The following is a 15,967-nucleotide window of genomic DNA, read 5'->3' on the forward strand; positions in this document are numbered from 1 at the left end:
TGGTTTATAGTTGCTTGGTGATTTTGATTTTTTCTTTCTTATAGTTACTCTTTTTCCTGGTCCCTTGTTTAGATTTTCTAGATTCCTGCTACGAGTGAAACCATCCAGTATTTTTCTTTTTCTTTTTGGCTTCTTTCGTTGAGCATGATCCCTTCCAGCTCCATCCATGTTGCTGCAAATTGCATGAGTTTATCTTTTTTGATTGCTGAGTAATATTCCATTGTGTGTATATGCCACTGCGATAATTCTAAAATCTGACCTATGTCTTAGTTAACTTCTATTGATAGTTTTCTTTCTTGACCATGGCTTACATTTGTGTGTGTGTGTGTGTGTGTGTGTGTTTCTTGTTATTGTGAAGTACGTCTTGGACATTTTCTATAAAAATACATTAGACAATATTTTCCTCCAAAGATGGCCACATCTTCTCCTATATTGTTAGTGAATTTGGACTGAGTTGATTATGATCTGTAGCTTAAGTTGGATTTGGGTTGTAACTTTTTTCATTTTGATGCAATATACCACTAGTTTCAAATATTCTAAAAATATTCTGATTTTCCTATATGCAAATATTGTCTTGGAGTTGATATTCTCAGGTTTTCTGTTCTACTTGATGTCTTCCTTAGTTTTAAGCTTTGGGGAAGGATCTCATGTCTCTCCTGACATCAGCCCCAATTTCTCTCCTAGAGTGCCAGATAGGATTGTCAGCTCTCCTTCCCTTCTACAGGTCTTTCTTAGCTTTAGAGCTCAACACAACGCTGAGAATTTCTCCTATTTCTTCATTTCCTTTGTTGGTCCTACCCTAGGAATCAGTGAATGTCAGTGAGAAAGAATTGTCAGATAGTACAGTCTTTCTTTGTGCCTATGATTCCTCTGGATTCTATTCTGTTATATTGTTAGGGGGAAAGGATGTCCTGAGCAAACTCCATACAGGCTTTGTGGACTCCACCCCCACTCCATCAAGACACTGGGAACTACAAATCTCGTGATCACCAAAGGAAGGGTTGCAAAGACCTGAGGGAAGAGTTAGGCAGCCTTGTTCTCTGAGTATTTAACCAGCCAAGTGACTGAAGGGGGGAGGGGAGGTCATCACTCTCTTGGCCTGAACAGCACGTGGTGGTTTTTCGCCAGCTCAGTGGGTCATTGGGATTCCAGGTCAGCGGAATGGGTAGGACACATTTACGAACTTATCTTCCTCTTATTCTCCCTGAGTTATTCATTTCCCCATTTTCCCTTCCCTTGTAAACAAATCTTTTATTAACCTTTTGTGTGTGCCTGCACCTTAGCATTAATAAGTCCCCTTTAAGTATGCAGGTGAGGACTCACAGTCAGGCAACCCATTTTATATTGGGATTGCTCTGTAACAATATCAGGGCACACAGTCATTAAAGTTGTTAAAAGTCAAGCTGATTTTTTTTTAAATCATTTTCTGTGGTGGATTCCTCTTCTCTACACTTTAGTAATGGGTGAGAACTAATGTAGATCCTTTCTTTCATATGGAGGATTGTCATTTTCTGAAATTTGGTTCACTTAGATTTCTTTTTAAAGGGTAGAACCAGCAATACACATCATTGCCCTACCTTGAGTCTTTATCAACTTTACAGTCCTCTATCATGATCTAGTCCAAAATGACCTTGATTGACCCTCTATTCCACTATATTTTCTCTTCATCCATTAGATTGATGACGGTATGTTGGCTAGACCTACTAGACAGAAAGTGGCAAAAAGCTGGAGGTTGAGAAATACATTTCACAAAAATTTAGGGACCTTCTACCTTAGTGACTATCTCCTCTGATCTAGGGTATGTACAAGATATCTCCTCTAAGGTGGAGAACGAGTTGCTGCATCTAGCCCTTCCTACACAAAGAGAGACACAAACCTAGTAGACTTCCAGTTTTAGTGGGACCCAGTGGAAGAAAAGACTCTGCCACAAGACCAAGCTGTGTGCCAGCTCCTCTGCCTCCTGATCCCTTTGATTCAGAAGACCCACTGACATTTGAGATGTCTATGACAGACAGGACTGTTGTCTGAGGGGCTTGGCATACATGCCTAGAAGTGAATTATAGTGTAGATCTTTAGGATTTTGGACCAAAGATGTACCATTTTCTAAATATAAGCATTCTCCTTTTAATAAATAGTTTCTAGGAGCCTCCCTGGTGGCGCAAGGTGTTGAGACACAACCTATGGGGCTGTCCGCAACCACTGCAACACGAGTTTGATCCCCGGGCAGGGAGCTACCCACATGGCACAGCAGACCTCTCCTGTCTTGCCCGCTGTTCCCCTCATGAGGATATTTCTGTCAATCTGCCTGTTCTGTTCCCATTCTGTCTCTGATGAATCCTCTAACCCCCCGCCTGCACCCCAGTTCTTGTATGCATAAATAAATCTTTAAATAAATAAATAGATAGATAGATAGATAGATAGATAGATAGATAGATAGATAGATAGATCTTTAAAAAAAAAAAAGAAATAGTTTCTAGTTCACTACTGGACACTAGAAGAGACTTAATTGTTCACTTGGACTACCAGCTTTTCATGAAACCTGATGCCCAGTTGAACTCAGTGTCGTTTGCCCCATTAAGCCCAGCATGAGACTGGGCTGATGGGCATCCTGAAGGCACAAGTAAGTCATATGAGCAAATGGTTCAGATTCCTATGACTCTTCTATTTTCTCCTGTTTCTCCACCTACACCCATGACCTCATGGGAAGTTCTCTGTGTTCACTATTCTAAGGAAGCAAAACTTAAGACCAATTGCAGTCGGTTTGGCGGGGTAATGCACAACTATGGCACAATGCACAAAATGCACAACTGTGGCACAACCACCTCACTCAGGAGTGGCCCTGCAGGACAGTGGTTACAGGAAATCTTTCCAGTGGTCAGAACTGGACATGGATTTCCCTTTTCTGCCTGCAGTGCTTCTAGCAAACCATGTTTTGTGCTCTTACAAAATACATTATTCCTCTTCATTGTATGACATGCAGCATGCTTAGAACAGGAAACTCATTTGATACCAAGTCAATTACAGCAATGAGCTTGAGCTCATGGGTTCACTAGGCTTGTCTAGTTCCCCATTATTCTGAAACAGTTGGTCTGATGAGCAAGAAGGCCCTTTGAAGACTCAGCTGTGGTGCCAACTGGATGGAAGCATTTTGCAGGGTTAACGTGTCTTCTCCCAGAATGCAACGCATGCACTGAAATGCAAGCCCCATAGTGCTTTTCTTCTCAGGTCCAAAAACTAAGGGAAAAGGTGAGTTTGACTTTTCCTATTACTAACTCAAGTCATCCTCTAGTAAAGTGCATTTCCCATCCTCTCAACTTTGCACTCTGTAGGTGTAGAGGTCTTAGTTCCTTAAAGACACTTTCACTGGGGACATGACAATGGTTCTGTCAAACTAGAAGCTGAGACAGCAACCTGGCCATTTTGAGCTTCTTGTCACTAAACAAGTAGTGGAAAAAAAAAAAAAAGTAGATTACTCTATCAGCTAGTGTGATTAACCCTGTTCCTCAGGGGAAATTGGGTTATCACTAGACAATGGGGACAGGGAAAAGCGTGTCTACAAGTCAACAGATCCTCTGGAGAGGCATCTTCATACTTTATGCACTCTTATTTTTTTATGAAGAATGTTGAGAGAAATCTACAACACCTTAATACAGCAGGACTCCAAATGGTACAGATCCTTGAAGGATTAAAGGATTGAAGATCTGGGTGACCTTCCAGGAAAGCTGAAGTCCTGCTAAGAGCAAAGAATATAGACTGGATATTTAAAAAAAAAAAAAAAACCAACTTATAAATATCAGTATTGACCATGCAGCCAATTGCAGAAATGAGGATTACAGTAGTAATGAGAATTTTTTTTGTATTAAGTATATTCATTTATGTGTATACACACAAACACACACAACTATTTTTTTCTCTTCTACTCCTCTACCATCTAAGATCTTAAGCTTATATGTCAATATTTAAATTATAGGACATCCAAGAAAGAGAGTGATCCAGCTATAAAGCAAATGGATATTGTCTACAAATGGATGCCATCATGTACCCTTTGGGGGAGAAGGTCAGTGCCTTTTCAGTTGTACGAAGGGTAGTTCCATCTTATTGAGTGAAGGATGATCTTACTATTATCTTTATTTGGAAGTGGCTAAATGAGGTGCACAGGGCCTCCCTGGTAGCACAGGGCTTAAAGTCTCAGCGCTATCAAGCTATCGCCAGCCACTCCTGCATGAGTTCCATCCCCAGTCAGGGAGCTGACCCACATGCCACAGCAGACCTCTCCTGTCTCATCCGCTGCTCCCCTCAGCAGTGTATTTCAGTACAGCCACCTGTTCTGCTCCCCACTCTGTCTCTGGTGAATCCTCTCACCCCTACACCTCTGGCCTACATCTCAGTTCTTGTATACATAAAAATAAAATAAATCTTAAAAAAAAAAAAAAGGTGTAGAGCACAAATTGAAATATACTACACTGTATACTGAATTGCACAACTACTTTCCAAAATTCCCTTTTTCTTTTTTGGCCGGTTCTCAACTAGAACTAGCCAAAAGAAGAGTCTGCATGAGATTCAGAAAGCAGAAGTGAAGCCATAGTCTTCAGAAGTTTGTTGAAGGCAGATATGTTGATGGGCAGGTCCAAGAGTCCTGGTGGGATCCACACTTGTCCTCATTCACCCTTGATTCTATGACCAGACCACAGAGCCAACAGCTTCCCACCAGCCTCTCCAAGAGCCCCCTCTTAGACATCTGCTGTGGGCACCTGCATCTGGTAGACCACTTGTGCTTCCCTGCACGTCTCAACCTGCCCCTGTGCCAGTGTTTCCAGCTGACTGGTATCACTGATCCCTGGGACAGTCCACATGGGACAGGCACACTAAATGCTTGACTTCTTTCTCTTTATGTACCAGTTTTCAACATAAACAACTGTTCTCTTTCGTCTTCCCATGGTGACCCCTCACTTTTTATCCAAATATCTAAACTCATATCTAAACTCAAATAAAACCTATTTGATCTGTTTAATGCATTGCAATTAGTGTCTGAATTGATGTACAAGTTGTCCCTTCCTGACCATCTTATCAAGTTCTAAGATAGAGTGGTCTTGTTATCATTTACTACACAGTATCTTAATCCCCATTATTTCTCTTTTCACCCAGACACTATTTAAAAGTAAGGTTTCCGGGCCTCCCTTGGTGGTGCAGCGGTTGAGCGCTGGCCTGCAAAGCTGCCCGCAGCCTCTGCAGCGCCGGTTCTATCCCTGGCCGCCAGTGAGGGTCCCACATGGCACGACAGACCTCTCTTGCTGTGCCTGCTGCTCCCCTCAGCAGTGTATTTCGTCAGTCTGCCTATTCTGTTCCCCGCTCTGGCTCTGGTGAATTCTCTCACCCTCCCGCGTTTCTGACTGTACCCAGTGCTTGTATAAATAAATAAATAAATAAATAAATAAATCTTTTTAAAAAAAAAAAAGAAAAAAAAAGTAAGGTTTCCTTTAAAATTGTCCAGAGTGTGAAATTTTTACCTATTTTATTTTTTATTGACATCTTAATTGCATTGTGCCTTAGAGATTATTGTCATTTGATGCCGATATTTTGAAACTTGCTTGAGATGTCTTACGTCCATATACAGAGAGCTACAACCTTTTCCTGTACAAGACTAGCTAGTAAATATTTTAAGCCTGCCAACTATGCTGTCTCTTTGATGTATCAATTTTTACTTTATATAATTTGATATTTTATTAGGTGCACATTATTTAGAATCTTTACAAATTCTTGGTGACTTGAGTTTTCAAAAAAGTTATTAAGTGTTCCTTATTTAAATATACTCAACACCTATTATTTCTGATAAAAAAAATAATGCCACATCTGCTTCCTTTTGGTTTATAGATGTCTGTTCTATTTTTTTATTTGCAAGCTTTATTAGCATATTTCTTCCAAACATCATTATAGATTTTAAAAATTGTTTCTGCATTAATTCAAAAGGGCACCTGCAACCCTATGTTTATAGTAGCACTATTTACAATAACTAAGCTATTGAAACAACCCAAATGCCCAAAAATAGATGACTGGATCAAGAAGATGTGGTACATGTACACAATGGAATATTACTCAGCAATCAAAAAAGATAAGCTCATGCCATTTGCAGCAACATGAATGGAGCTGGAAGGGGTCATGCTCAGTGAAATAAGCCAGAAAGAAAAGGAAAAATACCAGATGGTCTCACTCATAGCAGGAATTTAGAAAACCTAAATAAGGGACCAGGAAAAAGACTAATTATAATAAAGTAAAAATCAAAATCAATAAACTACTATAAATCAGAGACACACTATGGAGGGGAGAGAGTAGGATCAAAACAAGGGGAGGTGGGAATTGTATGGGGACTATAATCAAGATAAAAATGCATATATTGTGCAATAATGAAAAATGATGTAAAAATATATATAAAATAAAAGAAAAAAAGAAAAAAATTGTTTCTGAAATTAACCTACTTTGTATCTTAGGAGTGCAGTTGACTAATCATTACTGTGTGTAATGATTAGTTTTAGCAGGACTTGTTTATACCACGGCTATTAAAATTTCTATTTGTCTCATTTTTTTTCTACATTCCTTTCTTCTCCTTGATGAGAGACAGTAATGCATGGTTTCCACGGAATAGCCATCATTTTCACACCATTGTAAAGTCAAAAAATCCTTAGTGAATAAGAAAGTGAAAATCAAAATCAACAAAAAACTATGAACCAGAGACACTTTTAGGGGGGCGGGGGCGGGAGGGGAGGGATTGGGGTCAGAATGGGGGGGCTGCAATTGTATGGGGACTATAACAATAAATAAAAAAAATAAATAAATAAAATAAAAAAAATAAATAAGAAAGTAAAAAAAAAAATAAAAAAATATAAAAAACATGAAAAAATAAATAAATAAATACTCAAAGGACTGAATGGGAAAAAAATTCAACAGAAAAAAAAAAAAATCCTTAGTGAAACCATCCCCTGTTGGGGAGTGTCTATACAGAGATGTTTGTTGCTCTTACCCACAGTCCATCTAGAAACGGGTGCATACACATATACATTTTGTTTTCTCCAGAATCAATTTACCAGTTCCCTCAAAAATAAACAAGGACAGAAATTCCAAGTTACAGAGGTAATATCCAAAAATGGAGGTGATCAAATGAGAGATTAAAACTCATAATAAGAAAGAAGTTTCTAAATCAGGCTTTTCAATAATGAAGCCTACTTCTTTGCAATATGTGGAACCTCTTGTTTTGTTTTGTTTTTAGGTTTTTACTTTTATTTTTTAAATTTTATTATATACATATTTTTTACCTCGTTCTTCCTTTTTGTACAGTGTTTTTCCTCTGAGGTGTAGCCCCTATAAAATTTCCACCTCCAATTCACCTATGCACCATCACTACAGTCCCTTGCGCTCCTCCCTCCCCTGTGATCCCACTCCCTCCCCCTCCCCTGCAGAGTGTCTCTGATTAATAGTTGCCTGTTAATTTTGTTTTTTAATTTATTATAATAATTATTTTTTTCCTGGTGCCTTATTTGGTTCCCCTGCATTCCTCCTATAAGTGAAACCATCCAATATTTTTCTTTTTCTTTCTGGCTTATTTCACTGAGCATAATCCCTTCCAGTTCCATCCATGTTACTACGACTGGCATGAGTTTATCTTTTTGATTGCTGAGTAATATTCCATTATGTATATGTACCACATCTTCTTGAGCCAGCCATCTATTTTTGGACATTTGGGTTGTTTCCATAGCTTAGCTATTGTAAATAGTGCTGCAATAAACATAGGGATGCGGGTTTCTTTTTGAATTAATATTTTTGTGTCCTTTGGTTAGATCCCTAGGAGTGGAATTGCTGGATCACATGGAAGCTCCATTTTTAGTAGTTTGAGGAACCTCCACACAGCTTTCCATAGTGGTTGGACAAGTTTGTACTCCCACCAGCAGTGTAGGAGAGTTCCTTTTTCTCTACATCCTTGCCAGCAAATAAATCAGAGTAGGGGGCCATTCGATGTGAAGAGGGCATTTCTGCCTCAAGAAATGGGCACAGTCTGGGCCTCCCCAGTGGCGCAACAGTTGAGCGCTGGGTTGCGAAGCTGCCCACAGCCTCTGCAGCGCCAGTTTGATCCCCGGCCGCCCTGCAGCTCTGGTTCGATCCCAGGCCGCTGCTGGGCAAGGGTCCCAAATGGCGCGCAGACCTCTCCTGCTGCCTGCTGCTCCCCTCAGCAGTGTACTTCGGTCCTTCTGCCTGTTCTGTTCCATGCTCTGGATCTGGTGAATTCTCTCACCCTCCGGCGCTTCTGACTGTACCCAGTACTTATATAAATAAATAAATCTTTAAAAAAAAAAAAATAGGCACAATCTGCTGACCTCTGTGAGTCTCCCCAGTTCCAAAATTTCATGACCCTTTGATTCCACAGGGCTGGAAATGACAAAACAAAACTTCTTTTCTAGACCTCTTCCTTCCTCCCTTACTGAATAATTAATCTCACATTAAATCATCCTTCCTTAGAAAAGATCTGAGTTTGTTTTATCCAGCTGTCTTTTAGTCATTTTGAACTTAAACAGCAATTTTTACAAAATTCCCAGAAGAGGTGCCAAATATTGATTTGTGGTTGCCAGAAAGAATTAGGATCCTGTTCTAATCTGTAGTAAAGTATACTGCACGAAGTCCAGTCGGATTCAAAAGAACATTTTTTAATATTCTGAATTGGGACAGGTATGACTGAGTGGCCATTGTTGAGAGTAACTCTTTGCTGTGGTGATCATTCCAGCTCTGTTGCCCAAAATCATGTTACGAAAGGCAAATTTACTATCAGATGCTTAAAACTGCCTGGGTGGGCATCACACAGGGCAAGGAACTATACACAGAAATCTCATTCAGTACTAAATAAAATTCATAGAACCCTTCTTATATGACATCATGGGAATTGGACTGGGTATTGGCTGACAGCTAATTAATTGGAAAAATGGCTTAAAATAGCACACACTTGTCTCCAGCCTGTTTTACTTGAAAACACAAATATCTGCTTTTTGATAGAGGTCAGAGCTTTTTGAAACATCTATTTTTTTTGTTTTAAACATGGGTCTGCAGATTCCAGGGACACATCTTTCTTTCTTACACTACACCTACCACGCAAGGTCTGTGATTGGTACCTTGAGTGTCTCTAATGTGGATTGAGAACTTCAAATCACATGTAATGTAATTCAAGTGTAGAATCTTAGACTTTGCATTTTTCTTTTGACCCCCTTTCATAGCTGCTTCCACACAATGAGGTCAATAGCTATTTCTAGCACTTACTCCTCCCCAGTCTTTGTAAAGTGTTGGTCCTGGTTTCCCAGAAACCACAACCCTGTCTCTTTTGACACTATATCATTCACTTATTCATTATTTGATTAATTTGGATAATTAAAATAATAAGTATGACTGGTGGAAACCAGACTGGGAGTACACAGGGAGGCTTGTTACAGAATATGACTGCAGGGAGTGGGGCTGCCTGGAACATACTGTATAGAGAGCTGTCTCCCCACTGCCGGCAATAGACATGACAGCAGCACACATCAGAGAGAATGAGACACCTGGGCTATCTAGAAAGAATGGTAGCAGGAGTTTCTTTAAGATAATTACTATAGGGGTCTCCCTGTTGGCGCAGGGGTTAAAGACAGCGCTATCAAGCTATCGCCAGCTACTGCAGTGCGAGTTCTATCCCCTATCCCCAGCGAGTTCAATCCCTGGCCAGCCAGGGAGCTGACCCACATGGCACAGCAGACTTCTCCTGTCTTGCCCACTGCTCCCCTCAGCAGTGTATTTCAGTAGATTCACCTGTTCTGCTCCCCACTCTGTCTCTGGTGAGTCCAGAGAGGTCACCCCTACCCTGCACCTCTGGCTTATACCCCAGTTCTTATATGCATAAACAAATAAATCTTTAATAAAAAAAAGATAACTATTGTAGTGTCAGATGAGACACTACCAAAAATACAAACCATAGGTTAGCGTGGTTGTGGCTGGAGCATCGGCTGCCTTTATGTGAGTTCAAAAAGGACACTCTCCCAACACAGGATTTGGAGCAGGAAGGATGAGCTACATTTCAGCCTCCAGGCACCCCTTCTGCTGCCTACTTTAGGTGGGCCCTTTGGTACACGGTATAACCTATGTAAGCACACACAGACCTGGCTTCTGGACACAAGATAATTAGGGGGAGGGGAGAGGAGTTGATCTGTAGTGATGCACAAAAAGACAGGGCAGAGAAGCAGGAAGGATGGGAAAGATCTATCTTAGGACAGAAAGACTTCAGTTCTGTAAGAAACTGTACAGATTTTATGACAACTGATAAGTGTCTTGCTTAACTAATCAGCAGACTGTCCTTCCAGGGGAGAAAGTTCTCGTGCAAAGAGACCAATATAGAGTCTATTAATATTATCAAAAGCTCCTAGACTTCTTCCTCCTCCCATCTCCCTTTCTCGTCACCCTTCCCTGCTTCTCCATGTCCCCTGCTACTCCACTATCCCTGCTACTCCATTACCCCAGCTATTCCATTTCCCTGCTGTTCCACTTCGCATGTGCTCTACCTCCCCTGATTCTCCTGCTACTCCACTTCCCATGCTATTCCTCTTCACTACCACTGTTTCCAATTATGCTAAGAAGGTCACCATCATCAACTTCACAGCTATTCTTATTTTGACCTTGGAGGCTTGTCTGCTCCATTTAAAAATTGTTTCATTGTACAAAAATGAACAACAATGTAAGAAAACTTAAAAAAGAAGTTTAAATTAAAAAAAATTGCTTTACCTATATTAGGTGACTCCCTTTCACAGATGATTGGGCCTCATTCTAGAATGCATTATAAAAAAAAAATGAACAGGTCAGGTTGACACAGCACATCATGAAGTCATTCACACTTAACTGTTAACACTGAATTAACAAAAGTAAATGACCAATAAGGAAAAGAAATCGAAGAGTGGGTCGCTGCAAGCTATGGAAAACCTGATTCTCAGCCTTGCTCATCTTCAGCTGTGCCTGAGTGGCTTATGAAATTGTTTTTTTATTTCTTTTGCTTCTTTGCTTGTGGCTTTGCCTTGTTTTTGGTAGCATATAAGTCTCAACCTTTGAACCCTGTGACACTGCTAAAACTTCCCATGAATCTTGAAGATTTCACACTGTAAACATAAGCACCACTAATACAAAGTAGCCAGGTAGGCCAAGAAGGTATACCTATGCGGAAGTTCACTGACTGAACTAGAAAGTGTATTTAAAAAAACAACTGTAAAACTTCCACACTGAAAGGGAGGGATCCTTCCCCCCTGTCTGCATTCTAAAATGTCCTAAATATCTGCACCTTCCTAGGGAGATAGCTGCCACGCTCATCAGTCTGGCCTTGTCTGGTCTCTTCTGGCCTTTAACTTGGCTTCAACTCACTTTATTTCATGACTTCCACATGCTCATTACACACAAATCCCACTAGTTTCTTTCAGGGTTTGTCAACTGTCTCCATACTCTGTCCCTTTTGTTCTGGCACCATTCAGGACCTAAAATATCATTATTTCATTATTTCGCCAAACCTCTGCTTGGTGTTCTTGTATCTCATAGAAACCAATAGTTAACCAAACACACATCATTCCATATCAAGTAATCATGTCTTGCTCTATTGGATATCTTTATTTTTTTTTTTATAGAGGCATGTTTTATTTATTTGTTTGTTTGTTTGTTTGTTTTGTTTATACATGCACTGGGTACAGTCAGAAGCGCGGGAGGGTGAGAGAATTCACCAGAGCCAGAGCGGGGAGCAGAGCAGGCAGAAGGACCGAAGTACACTGCTGAGGGGAGCAGCGGGCGGCAGGAGAGGTCTGCACGCCATGTGGGACCCTCCTCTGGTGGCTGGGGAGCAGCCGGGGATCGAACCGGCGCTGCAGAGGCCGCTGGCAGCTTTGCAACCCAGCGCTCAACCGCTGCGCCACCGGGGAGGCCCTCTATTGGATATCTTTAGAATAATCTTTAATGATGGCTACTAGGGTTACCCATATCTCTTTCCAGTTTGGATTAGAATTAATATTTACAGCTATAAGGAATGCAGAGAGATCATCTGCCCAGTGGTTTTGCTCAGCGGTCCTCAAATATTTTAGGTTTCTCACCCACAGAACTTGTCACCCCCAGCCCACAGGGCCTCAGGTTGCCTGGAATGAGCCCCAGGCATCTGGATTTCTACCAAGTTCCCCCTAATGTAGATGCTGCCAATCTGGGAATAAAATCTTCAGACTCAGCATGAGCCCCCTCACTTCACAGTTGAGGAAATCAAATCTTGGCCAGTTGATGCATTCGGTGCGAAGTGACCCAGTTCCACAGTGGCAGGGTCAAGACCAGCACACAGGTGTCCTGACTCCCACATGCTCATGCCACACAGACCCCACCATTTCTCTCAAGATTTGTTAATGGTCCCCATCACTCCCTCCATTTTGTTTTGGCACCAGTCAGGACCTAAAATATCATTCAGTTCACTCGACTAATCTTTACAGCAAATTCATGCAATAGTGTTGGTATGAATTTTGTAGTCTGGCAGCTGGACCAGAACTGAGGCCTTCCCTTTCCCTAAAAAAGAGCACCCTGTGCCCGTTTTGGTTCATTTTTCCTTCTAGCAAAACTTTTGCTGAACACTTAACATCAGATTCTTAAAAATAAGAATTGAAGGAGCTCTGGTTTCTAACATCATGAGGTTTCAGGGGTGCAGCATTATAACAGGACATCTGTGTAAACTACTTTGTGATACCCACCGAAAGTCACATTTCTACAAATGCTCTTCCCCCTTTTTAAAAAAAAATCATTTATTTATCCATACAAGAGCTGGGGTGTAGGCCAGTGGTGTGGGGAGGGTGAGAGGATTCACCAGAGACAGAGTGGGGAGCAGAACAGGTGGATTGACTGAAATACACTGCTGAGGGGAGCAGCGGGGAAGACAGGACAGGTCTGCTGTGCCATGTGGGTCATCTCCCTGGCCGGTCCCTTTTACCCAATTTACCTCCTCTTCTTCCCCTTCCCATGTGCCAACCACCATTTTGTACTTATCATCTAAGAGTTTGTTTTGTCTTCCACAAATGAGTGAAAATCACATGTCATTTGTTTTCTCTGTCTGACTTATTTCATTTAGCATAATGCCCTCTAGTTCCATCTGTGTTGCAAATGGCAAAATCTCATCTTTTTTTTTTTTTTTATAGCTGGGTAGTATCCCACTGTGTGAGATACTGTGTGTGTGTGTGTTTGTGTGTGTGTATGAGATATCCTTTTTGATCCACTCATGCATCAATGGGTATTTGGATTTCCATATCTTGGCTATTGAAAATAATGAACGTAGGGGTGAATATATCTCTTTGAATTTGTGTTTTTTTATTCTTTGGGTAAATACCCAGAAGTGGAAGAGCTGGATCATATAGCTGTTCTATTTTTAATTTTTTGAGAAACTGCCATTCTGTTTTCCATAGGGGCTGCCCCAATTTACATTGCTACCCACTATGCCCAAGGGTACCCTTTTCTCCATCCTCATGCCCAAGAAACTCCCTAGTGGTTTCTAGTCTTTTTGATTTAAGTCACTCTCCCAGGTGTGAGATGATATCTCATTGTGGTTTTGATTTGCATTTCCTTAATAATAAGTGATGATTAACATTTTTTTCATCTGCCTGTTGGCTATCCATATGTCTTCTTTGGCAAAGTGTCTATTCAGATCCTCTGCCCATTTTGTTAAACTCAGGTTGTTTGCCTTTTTGTTGAGTATATGAGTTCTTTATATATTTGAATATTTGTCCTTTGTTGGATGTGTGAGTTGCAAATATCTCTTCCCACCCAGTAGGTTGACTTTTCATTTTTATGAAAATTCTTTCATGGTGCAAACGTTTTTTAGTTTGATGTAGTCCTACTTATTTATTTTTACTTTTGCTTCCCTTGCTGTTAGAGTCAAGTCCCCAAAGACATCTCTAAGACCAATGTTACTGTGTTTATCTGTGTTTGCTTTCATGTATTTTATGGTTTTTAGGTCTTACATTTAAGTCCTTTAGCATTTGGAATTAATTTTTGTGTGTGGTATAATATAGCAGTCTAGTTTAATTTTTCTCATTTTATTAAAGAGACTTTCCTTTCTCTAATGTATAGTCTTGGCTCCTTTGTCACAAATTAGGGGTCCATATATATGTGGGCATATTTCTAGGCTCTCATTTCTGTACCATTGATCAGGATATTTATTTTTATTTTAATATCATACTGTTTTGATGACTATAAATTTATAGTATAGTTGGAATTCAGGAGTATGAGATCTCCATTTTTGTTCTTTGTTTTTTTTAATCAGGATTGCTTGGCTATTCTTTTGTGATTCCATACAAATTTTAGCATTGTTCTTTCAATGCCTATCAAAATTGCAATGGCTTATTTTCTAAATCTGTTTGGGGAAAAGTATGGGATGAAGAAAATAATGTCTGAAAATACAATGGCAATTTTGATAGGGATTGCACTGCTATAGGTAAGATGTTCATCTGAATAATACTGATTTTTCCCATCCATGAGTACAGACTATCTTTCCATTTATTGTGTCCTTTTTTGTTTCTTTTGATACTGTCTTATAGTTTTCAGAGTACAGGTCTTTCACCTTCTTGTTAAGTCTAGTCCTCAATATTTCATTCTTTTTGATGTGATTATAAATGATATTGTTTCCTTAATTTCTCTTTCTGCTAGTTTGTTGTAGAAACACAGAAGATTTTTCTATGTTGATTTCATAGCCTGCCACTTTACTGTCAAATTGTTTTCTTCTGGAGTTTTATTCTTCCAGATAATTAATTTGATCTGCCTCTGTTAATAAATTCTCAGACAACCTGAAAAGTCTCCTCTGCTTTACTCCACATTTTTTTTCAAAATAAATAAGTCTTTTAAAGAAATATTTTATAATTTCTAATTACTTTCTCAGATAAGTTCTGCTTTTGGAGTCTATCTTTGGGTGTTCTTTTTTTAAAATCAGCTGCTTCTTTCTGGCAGCACGAACATCTCTGAAGAGCTGGTCAATTCCGTGCCCCCTTTACTCATTTTTTTTTTTAAGATTTATTTTTTTATGAATACAAGAACTGAGGTACAAGCCAGAGGTATGTGTGTGTGTGGGGGGGGGGTGTGGAATGAGAAAATTCACCAGAGACAGAGTGGGGAATAGAACGGGCAGATTGACTGAAATACACTGCTGAGGGGAGCAGTGGGCGAGTCAGGAGAGGTCTGCTGCGCCATGTGGGTTGCTCCCTGGCCAGCCGGGGATTGAACTTGTGCTGCAGTGGCTGCAAATCACTTCATAGGTTGCGTCTTAACCCCTTGTGCCACCAGGGAGGCCCCCCTTTACTCTTTCTGTTCACCTTACCTTAGCTTGTCACATATGCTTCTGTCACGTGCTCTTATGAGACATGCAATCTCTCTCCACCTACACTTTCTCCTATGAACAGTTTCCTATTGACATTTCCTGAGTTCCAGTTACTGAGTGTTTAATTTATCCTTCAGTTGATAGCACCTTTGTCTCTTCCTCCGATAATATGCTTATTTTCCATATCTGTTTGGGAAAAAAACATGGGATGAAGAATAGCATGTCTGAAAAAAGTACCAATGTGTCCACTGCATTGGAAAGGTGGTGTGGATGGGGGGGTCAGGTGACTTCTCTGCGCCTCACCTTCTTACCTGTACTCAGTGAACAGGGTGGTGCAGACAACTTGAGTTTTGCAAACTCAAAAGCTGCTAAGAGTGTCCAGACAGGTTATGTAAATGAATAGAAGCAGGGCCTGTGGGAAACTGGGGAATACATGTAGTATCCAAAGGGCACAGCTGGGAAGACTAAGCTTGAGTCACACCCATGGGGAAATACTGGCCACTCAGAGGTGCCAGATCTTCCCATTTTTCAAGGGGGATCAGAGATTCATATTTTTAAAAAATGTGAACCCTCCTCATTGTAAATTTTGACAACTAATTA

Source organism: Talpa europaea (genome assembly GCF_964194135.1).
Source record: "Talpa europaea genome assembly, chromosome: 15".
NCBI lineage: Eukaryota > Metazoa > Chordata > Mammalia > Eulipotyphla > Talpidae > Talpa > Talpa europaea.